Source organism: Cetorhinus maximus, unplaced genomic scaffold (genome assembly GCF_964194155.1).
Source record: "Cetorhinus maximus unplaced genomic scaffold, sCetMax3.hap1.1 HAP1_SCAFFOLD_257, whole genome shotgun sequence".
NCBI lineage: Eukaryota > Metazoa > Chordata > Chondrichthyes > Lamniformes > Cetorhinidae > Cetorhinus > Cetorhinus maximus.
Window position 1 is genome coordinate 341601 of NW_027596217.1, and position 10195 is coordinate 351795.

The window sequence follows — 10195 nt, forward strand, 5'->3', positions numbered from 1 at the left end:
TGTCGGTGATTTTCAATACTGAGGTTTATTGGTGTTATCAATGGGTTTTATTTTAACTTTATTGTATTTTTCAAAGTTGAGGTTGCAGTTGAATTTGTTGGTGTTTTTCAAAGTTGTGGTTGTTGTTCAATTTTTTGATGTTTTTCAATGTTGAGGTTGTTGTTGAATTTGTTTGTGTTTTTCAAAGTTGAGGTTGTTGTTGATTTTGTTGGTGTTTTTCAATGTCGAGGTTGTTGAATTTGTTGGTGTTTTTCAAAGTTGAGGTTGTTGTTCGATTTTTTGGTGTTTTTCATTGTTGAGGTTTTTGTTGAATTTGTTGGTGTTTTTGAATGTTGAGATTATTTTTGACTTTCTTGGTCATTTTCAATATTGAGGTTGTAGGGGAATTTATTGCTGTTTTTCAATGTTGAAGTTGTTGAATTTGGTGTTTTTCTTTGTTGAGGTTGTTGTTGATTTTGTTGGTGATTTTCAATATTGAGGTTGTTGTTGAATTTGTTGTTGTTTTTCATTGTTGAGGTTGCTGTTGAATTTGTTGGTGTTTTGCAATGTTGAGGTTGTTGTTGAATTTATTGGTGCTATCAATGGGTTTTTTTGAACTTTTCTTGGATTTTTCAACGTTGAGGTTCCAGTTGAATTTGTTGCTATTTTTCAAAGTTGAGGTTGTTGTTGAATTTTTTGATGTTTTTCATTGTTGAGGTTGTTGTTGAATTTGCTGCTCTTTTTCAATGTTGATGTTGTTGAATCTCTTGGTGTTTTTCAAAGTTGAGTTTGTTGTTGAATTTTTTGGTGTTTTTCATTGCTGAGGTTTTTTTTGAATTTTTTGGTGTCTTTGAATGTTGAGGTTGTTGTGGAATTTTTTGATGTTTTTCATTATTGAGGTTTTATGTTGAATTTGTTGGTGATTTTCAATGTTGAGTTTGTTGTTGAGCTCTTTGCTGTTTTTAATTGTTGAGGTTGTTTTTGACATTGTTGGAGATTTTCAATGTTGAGGTTGTTGTTGAAATTTTTGCTGTTTTTCAATGTTGAGGTTGTTGTTGTTGAATTTTTTGATGTTATTCATTATTGAGGTTGTTGTTCAATTTGCTGGTGATTTTCAATATTGAGGTTGTTGTTGAATTTATTGGTGTTATCAATGTTAATTTTTAAACTTTTTTTTATTTTTCAAAGTGCAGGTAGCAGTTGAAATTGTTGGTGTTTTTCAATGTCGAGGTTGATGAATTTGTTAGTGTTTAACAAAGTTGAGGTTGTTGTTGAATTTATTGGTGTTTTTCATTGTTGAGGATTTTGTTCAATTAGTTGGTGATTTTCAATACTGAGGTTGTTGTTGAATTTATTGGTGTTATCAATGTTAATTTTTAAACTTTTTTGTATTTTTCAAAGTTGAAGTAGCAGTTGAATTTGTTGGTGTTATTCAATGGTGAGGTTGTTGAATTTGTTAGTGTTTTTCAAAGTTGAGGTTGTTGTTGAATTTTTTGGTGTTTTTCGTTGTTGCGGTTTTTGTTGAATTTGTTGGTGTTTTGCAATGTTGAGGTTGTTGTTGAATTTGTTGGTGATTTTCAATATTGAGGTTGATGTTGAATTTATTGGTGTTATCAATGGTTTATTTTGAACTTTTTTGTATTTTTCAAAGGTGAGGTTGCAGTTGAATTTGTTGGAGTTTTTCAAAGTTGAGTTTGATGTTGAATTTTTTGATGTTTTCCATTGTTGAGGTTGTTGTTGAATTTGCTGCTCTTTTTCAATGTTGAGGTTGTTGAATCTGTTAGTCTTTTTCAAAGTTGAGTTTGTTGTTGAAATTGTTGGAGTTTTTCAATGTTGAGGTTTTTGTTGAATTTTTTGGTGTTTTTCATTGATGAGATTTTTGTTGAATTTGTTGGTGATTTTCAATATTGAGTTTGTTGTTGAATTGTTTGGTGTTTTTCATTGATGAGGTTGTTGTTGAAATTGTTGGACATTTTCAATGTTGAGGTTCTTCTTGAATTTATTGGTGTTGTCAATGTTTTTTTTTAAACTTTTTTCTATTTTTCAAAGTTGAGGATACAGCTGAATTTGTTGGTATTTCTCAATTTTGAGGTTATTGAATTTGTTGGTGTTTTCAAAGTGGAGGTTTTGGTTGGATTTGTTGGTGATTTTCAATGTTGATGTTATTGTTGAATTTGTGGGTGATTTTCAATTTTGAGGTTGTTATTGAATTTATTGGTGTCTTTCATTGTTGAGGTTGTTTTTGTTGAATTTTTTGATGTTATTCTTTGTTGAGGTTGTTGTTGAATTTGTTGGTGATTTTCAGTATTGAAGTTGTTGAATTTGTTGGTGTTTTTCAAAGTTGAGGTTTTTGAATTTGCTGGTGTTTTTCAATGTTGAGTTTGTTGAATTTGTTGGTGTTTTTCAAAGTTGAGGTTGTTGTTGAATTTGTTGGTGATTTTCAATATTGAGGTTGTTGTTGAATTTATTCGTGTTATCAATGGTTTTTTTTTAACTTTTTGCATTTTTCAAAGTTGAGGCTGCAGTTGAATTTTTTGGTCTTTTTCATTGTTGAGGTTTTTGTTGAATTTGTTGGTGTTTATGAATGTGAAGGTTGTTGTTGAATTTTTTGGTGTTTTTCATTGATGAGGTTGTTGTTGAATTTGTTGGTGTTTTGCAATGTTGAGGTTGTTGTTGACTTTGTTGGTGATTTTCAATATAGAGGTTGTTGTTGAATTTTTTGATGTTATTCATTGTTGAGGTTGTTGTTGAATTTGTTGGTGATTTTCAATATTGAGGTTGTTGTTGAATTTGTTGGTGTTATCAATTTTTATTTTTTAGAACTTTTTGTATTTTCATAAGTTGAGGTTGTTGTTGAATTTGTTGGTGTTTTTCAATGTTGAGGTTGTTGAATTTGTTGATGATTTTCAAAGTTGAGCTGTTTGTTGATTTTGTTGGTGTTTCTGAATGTTGAGGTTGTTGTTGAATTTGTTGTTGATTTTCAATATTGAGGTTGCTATTGAATTTGTTGGTGTTTTTCAATGCTGAGGTTGTTGTTGAATTTTTTGTTGTTTTTCATTATTGAGATTGTTGTTGAATTTGTTGGTGTTTTTGAATTTTGGGGTTGTTTTTGAATTTGTTGGTGTTTTTCATTGTTGAGGTTGCTGTTGAATTTGTTGGTGTTTTGCAATGTTGAGGTTGTTGTTGAATTTATTGGTGTTTTCAATGGTTTTTGTTGAACTTTTTTGTATTTTTCAAAGTTGAGGTTGCAGTTGAATTTTTTGATGTTTTTCTTTGTTGAGTTTGTTGTTGAAATTTGCTGCTCTTTTTCAATGTTGAGGTTGGTGAATCTGTTGCTGTTTTTCAAAGTTGAGTTTGTTGTTGAACTTATTGATGTTTTTCATTGTTGAGGTTGTTGTTGAATTTGCTGGTGATTTTCAGTGTTGAGTTTGTTATTGAATTGTTTGGTGTTTTTCATTGTTGAGGTTGTTGTTTTATTTTTTGATGTTATTCATTGTTGAGGCTGTTGTTGAATTTGTTAATGTTTTTCAATGTTGAGGATGTTGAATTTGTTAGTGTTTTTCAAAGTTGAGGTTGCATTTCAATTTGTTGGTTTTTTCCAATATTGAGGTTGTTGAATTAGTGGGTGTTTTTCAATGTAGAGGTTGTTGTTGAATTTTTTGGTGTTTTACATTGTTGAGGTTTTTGTTGAATTTGTTGGTATTTTTCAAAGTTTAGGTTGTTTTTGAATTTGTTGGTGATATTCAATATTGAGGTTAAATTTGAATTTGTTGGTGTTATCAATTTTTATTTAGTTGAACTTTTTTGTATTTTTAGAAGTTGATGTTGTTGTTGAATTTGTTGCTGTTTTTCAAAGTTGAGGTTGTTGTTGAATTTGTTGGTGTATTTGAATTTTAAGGTTGTTGTTGAATTTGTTGTTGATTTTCAGTATTGAGTTTGTTGTTGAATTTGTTGGTGTTTTTCAAAGATGAGTTTGTTGTTTAACTTATTGATGTTTTTCATTGTTGAGGTTGTTGTTGAATTTGCCATTGATTTTCAGTGTTGAGTTTGTTATTGAATTGTTTGGTGTTTTTCATTGTTGAGGTTGTTGTTTTATTTTTTGAAGTTATTCATTGTTGAGGCTGTTGTTGAATTTGTTAATGTTTTTCAATGTTGAGGATGTTGAATTTGTTAATGTTTTTCAATGTTGAGGATGTTGAATTTGTTAGTGTTTTTCAAAGTTGAGGTTGCATTTCAATTTGCTGGTTTTTTCCAATATTGAGGTTGTTGAATTAGTTGGTGTTTTTCAAGGTTGAGGTTGTTGTTGAATTTTTTGGTGTTTTTCATTGTTGAGGTTTTTGTTGAATTTGTTGGTGACTTTCAATCTTTATTTTGTTGTTGAATTTTTTGTTTTTGTTGAATTTGTTGGTTTTTATCAAAGTTGAGGATATTGTTGACTTTGTTGGTGACTTTAAATATTGATGTTGTTGCTGAATTTATTGGTGTTATCTATGTTTTTTTTGAACTTTTTTCTATTTTTCAAAGTTGAGGTTGCAGTTGAATTTGTTGTTGTTTCTCAAAGTTGAGGTTGTTGTTGAATTTTTTGATGTTTTTCATTGTTGAGGTTGTTGTTGAATTTGCTACTCATTTTCAATGTTGAGGTTGTTGAATCTTTTGGTGTTTTTATAAGTTGAGTATGTTGTTGAATTTTTTGGAACATTGCAAAACGCCAACAAATTCAACAAAAACCTCAACATTGAAAAACACCAACAAATTCAGCTGCAACCTCAACTTTGATAAATATAAAAAAGTTTTAAAACAAACATTGATAACACCAGTAAATTCAACAACAACCTCAATATTGAAAATCACCAACAAATTCAACAACAACATCAACAATGAATAACATCAAAAAATTCAACAACAACCTCAACATTGAAAATCACCAACAAATTCAACACCAACCTCAACAATGAGAAACATCAAAAAATTCAACAACAACCTCAACATTCAGAAACACCAACAAATTCAACAAAAACCTCAGCAATGAAAGAGGTTGTTGTTGAATTTGTTGGTGATTTTCAATATTGAGGTTGTTGTTGAATTTATTGGTGTTATGATGGTTTTTTTTGAACTTTTTTGTATTTTTCAAAGTAGAGGTTGTTGTTGAACTTTTTGGTGTTTATCATTGTTGAGGTTTATGTTGAATTTGTTGGTGTTTTTGAATGTTGAGGTTGTTGTTGAATTTGTTGGTGTATTTGAATTTTAAGGTTGTTGTTGAATTTGTTGTTGATTTTCAGTATTGAGTTTGTTGTTGAATTTGTTGGTGTTTTTCAAAGATGAGTTTGTTGTTTAACTTATTGATGTTTTTCATTGTTGAGGTTGTTGTTGACTTTGCCGTTGATTTTCAGTGTTGAGTTTGTTATTGAATTGTTTGGTGTTTTTCATTGTTGAGGTTGTTGTTTTATTTTTTGAAGTTATTCATTGTTGAGGCTGTTATGGAATTTGTTAATGTTTTTCAATGTTGAGGATGTTTAATTTGTTAGTGTTTTTCAAAGTTGAGGTTGCATTTCAATTTGCTGGTTTTTTCCAATATTGAGGTTGTTGAATTAGTTGGTGTTTTTCAAGGTTGAGGCTGTTGTTGAATTTTTTGGTGTTTTTCATTGTTGAGGTTTTTGTTGAATTTGTTGGTGACTTTCAATCTTTATTTTGTTGTTGAACTTTTTGTTTTTGTTGAATTTGTTGGTTTTTATCAAAGTTGAGGATATTGTTGACTTTGTTGGTGACTTTAAATATTGATGTTGTTGCTGAATTTATTGGTGTTATCTATGTTTTTTTTGAACTTTTTTCTATTTTTCAAAGTTGAGGTTGCAGTTGAATTTGTTGTTGTTTCTCAAAGTTGAGGTTGTTGTTGAATTTTTTGATGTTTTTCATTGTTGAGGTTGTTGTTGAATTTGCTGCTCATTTTCAATGTTGAGGTTGTTGAATCTTTTGGTGTTTTTATAAGTTGAGTTTGTTGTTGAATTTTTTGGAATCTTTCATTGCTGAGGTTTTTGTTGAATTTGTTGGTGTTTCTGAATGTTGAGGTTGTTGTTGAATTTTTTGATGTTTCTCATTGTTGAGGTTGGTGTTGAATTTGTTGGTGATTTTCAATGTTGAGGTTATAGTTGATTTTTTTGGTGTATTTCATTGTTGAGGTTGTTGTTGAATTTTTTGATGTTATTCATTGTTGATGTTGTTGTTGAATTTGTTGGTGATTTTCAATATTGAGGTTGTTGTTGAATTTACTGGTGTTATCAATGTTTGTTTTAAAACTTTTTTATATTTATCAAAGTTGAGGTTGCAGCTGAATTTGTTGGTGTTTTTCAATATTGAGGTTGTTGTTGAATTTATTGGTGTTATGATGGTTTTTTTTGAACTTTTTTGTATTTTTCAAAGTAGAGGTTGTTGTTGAATTTTTTGGTGTTTTTGAATGTTAAGGTTTATGTTGAATTTGTTGGTGTTTTTGAATGTTAAGGTTGTTGTTGAATTTGTTGGTGTTTTTGAATGTTGAGGTTGTTGTTGAATTTGTTGGTGTTTTTCATTGTTGAGGTTGCTGTTGAAATATTTGTGGTTTTTCAAAGTTGAGTTTGTTGTTGAATTTTTGGTGTTTTTCATTGATGAGCTTTTTGTTGAATTTGTTGGTGATTTTCAATATTGAGTTCGTTGTTGAATTGTTTGGTGTTTTTCATTGTTGAGGTTGTTGTTGAAATTGTTGGACATTTTCAATGTTGAGGTTCTTCTTGAATATATTGGTGTTGTCAATGTTTTTTTTTAAACTTTTTTCTATTTTTCAAAGTTGAGGATGCAGCTGAATTTGTTGGTATTTTTCAATTTTGAGGTTATTGAATTTGTTGGAGTTTTTCAAAGTTGAGGTTGTTGTTGAATTTTTTGGTTATTTTCAATATTGAGGTTGTTGTTCAGTTAGTTGGTGATTTTCAATATTGAGTTCGTTGTGGAATTTGTTGGTGTTTTTTAATGTTGAGATTGTTGTTGAATTTGTTGGTGTTTTCAAAGTTGAGGTTATTGTTGAATTTGAAGCCGATTTTCAATATTGAGGTTGTTATTGAATTTATTGGTGTTTTTCATTGTTGAGGTTGTTTTTGTTGAATTTTTTGATGTTATTCATTGTTGAGGTTGTTCTTGAATTTGTTGGTGATTTTCAGTATTGAGGTTGTTGAATTTGTTGGTGTTTTTCAAAGTTGAGGTTGTTGTTGAATTTGTTGGTGATTTTCAATATTGAGGTTGTTGTTGAATTTATTCGTGTTATCAATGGTTTTTTTTTAACTTTTTGTATTTTTCAAAGTTGAGGCTGCAGTTGAATTTTTTGGTGTTTTTCATTGTTGAGGTTTTTGTTGAATTTGTTGGTGTTTATGAATTTGAAGGTTGTTGTTGAATTTTTTGGTGTTTTTCATTGATGAGGTTGTTGTTGAATTTGTTGGTGTTTTGCAATGTTGAGGTTGTTGTTGACTTTGTTGGTGATTTTCAATATTGAGGTTGTTGTTGAATTTATTGGTGTTATCCATTGTTGAGGTTGTTTTTGTTGAATTTTTTGATGTTATTCATTGTTGAGGTTGTTGTTGAATTTTTGGTGTTTTTCAATGTTGAGGTTGTTGAATTTATTGATGATTTTCAAAGTTGAGCTGTTTGTTGATTTTGTTGGTGTTTCTGAATGTTGAGGTTGTTGTTGAATTTGTTGCTGATTTTCAATATTGAGGTTGCTATTGAATTTATTGGTGTTTTTCAATGTTGAGTTTGTTGTTGAATTTTTTGTTGTTTTTCATTATTGAGGTTTTTGTTGAATTTCTTGGTGTTTTTGAATGTTGGGGTTGTTGTTGAATTTGTTGTTGATTTTCATTGTTGAGGTTGCTGTTGAATTTGTTGGTGTTTTGCAATGTTGAGGTTGTTGTTGAATTTATTGGTGTTTTCAATGGTTTTTGTTGAACTTTTTTGTATTTTTCAATGTTGAGGTTGCAGTTGAATTTTTTGATGTTTTTCATTGTTGAGTTTGTTGTTGAATTTGCTGCTCTTTTTCAATGTTGAGGTTGGTGAATCTGTTGCTGTTTTTCAAAGTTGAGTTTGTTGTTGAACTTATTGATGTTTTTCATTGTTGAGGTTGTTGTTGAATTTGCTGGTGATTTTCAGTGTTGAGTTTGTTATTGCATTGTTTGGTGTTTTTCATTGTTGAGGTTGTTGTTTTATTTTTTGAAGTTATTCATTGCTGAGGCTGTTGTTGAATTTGATAATGTTTTTCAATGTTGAGGATGTTGAATTTGTTTGTGTTTTTCAAAGCTGTGGTTGCATTTCAATTTGTTGGTTTTTAGCAATATTGAGGTTGTTGAATTAGTGGGTGTTTCTCAAGGTATAGGTTGTTGTTGAATTTTTTGGTGTTTTACATTGTTGAGGTTGTTGTTGAATTTGTTGCTTTTGTTGAATTTGTTGGTTTTAAGCAAAGTTGAGGATGTTGTTGACTTTGTTGGTGAATTTAAATATTTAGGTTGTTGATGAATTTGTTGGTGATTATCAATGTTGAGTTTCTTGTTGAATTGTTTGGTGTTTTTCATTGTTGAGGTTGTTGTTGAAATTGATGGAGATATTCAATGTTGAGGTTGTTGTTGATTTTTTTGGTGTTTTTCATTGTTGAGGACGTTGTTGAATTTTTGTTGTTATTCATTGTTGAGGTTGTTGTTGAATTTGTTGGTGATTTTCAATAATGTGGTTGTTGTTGAATTTACTGGCGTTATCAATGTTTGTTTTAAAACTTTTTTATATTTTCCAAAGTTGAGGATGCAGCTGAATTTGTTGGTGAATATCAATGTTGAGGTTGTTGAATTTGTTATTGTTTTTCAAAGTGCATGTTGTTGTTGAATTTTTTGGTGTTTTTCATTGTTGGGGTTTTTGTTGAATTTGTTGGTGTTTTGCAATGTTGAGGTTGATGTTGAATTTGTTGGTGAATTTCAATATTGAGCATGTTGTTGAATTTATTGCTGTTATCAATGGTATTTTTGAACTTTTTTGTATTTTTCAAAGTTGAGGTTGTTGTTGAATTATTTGGTGTTTTTCATTGTTGAGGTTGCTGTTTAATTGGTTGTGGTTTTGCAGTGTTGAGGTTGTTGTTGACTTTGATGGTGATTTTCAATATTGAGGTTGTTGTTGAATTTTTTGATGTTATTCATTGTTGAGGTTGTTGTTGAATTTGTTGGTGATTTTCAATATTGAGGTTGTTGTTGAATTAATTGGTGTTATCAATCGTTTTTTTTTAATGTTTTGTATTTTTCAAAGTTGAGGTTGTAGTTGAATTTGGTGGTGTTTTTCAATGTTGAGGTTGTTGAATTTGTTAGTGTTTGTCAAAGTTGTGGTTGTTGTTGAATTTTTTGGCGTTTTTCATTGTTGAGGTTGTTGATGGATTTGTTGGTGTTTTGCAATGTTGAGATTGTTGAGGTTGTTGTTTTTAATTTTTTGATTTTATTCATTGTTGAGGTTGTTGTTGAATTTGTTGGTGATTTTCAATATTGAGGTTGTTATTGAATTTGTTGGTCTTTTGCAATGTTGAGGTTGTTGTTGACTTTGTTGGTAATTTTCAATATTGAGGTTGTAGTTGAATGTATTGGTGTTATAAATGATTTTTTTTGAACCCTTTTGTATTCTTCAAAGATGAGGTTGCAGTTGAATATGTTGGTGTTTTTCAAAGTTGAGGTTGTTGTTGAATTTATTGATGTTTTTCAGTGTTGAGATTGTTGTTGAATTTGCTGCTCTTTTTCAACGTTGAGGTTGTTGAATATGTTGGTGTTTTTCTAAGTTGAGGTTGCAGTTGAATTTGTTGGAATTTTTCAATGTTGAGGTTGTTGTTGTATTTTTCGGTGTTTTTCTTTGTTAAGGTTGTTGTTGAACTTTTTGATGTTATTCATTGCTGAGGTTCTTGTTGATTTTGTTGGTCATTTTCAATATTGAGGTTGTTGTTGAATTTATTGGTGCTATCAATCGTTTTTTTTTAACTCTTTTGTATTTTTCAAAGTTGAGGTTGCAGTTGAATTTGTTGGTGTTTTTCAATGTTGAGTTTGTTGTTGAATTTTTTGGTGTTTTTCATTGTTGAGGTTGTTGTTGAAATTGTTGGAATTTTTCAATGTTGAGGTTGTTGTTGAATGTTTTGGTGTTTTTCATTGTTGAGGTTGTTCTTCTTGACATTTTTGACGTTATT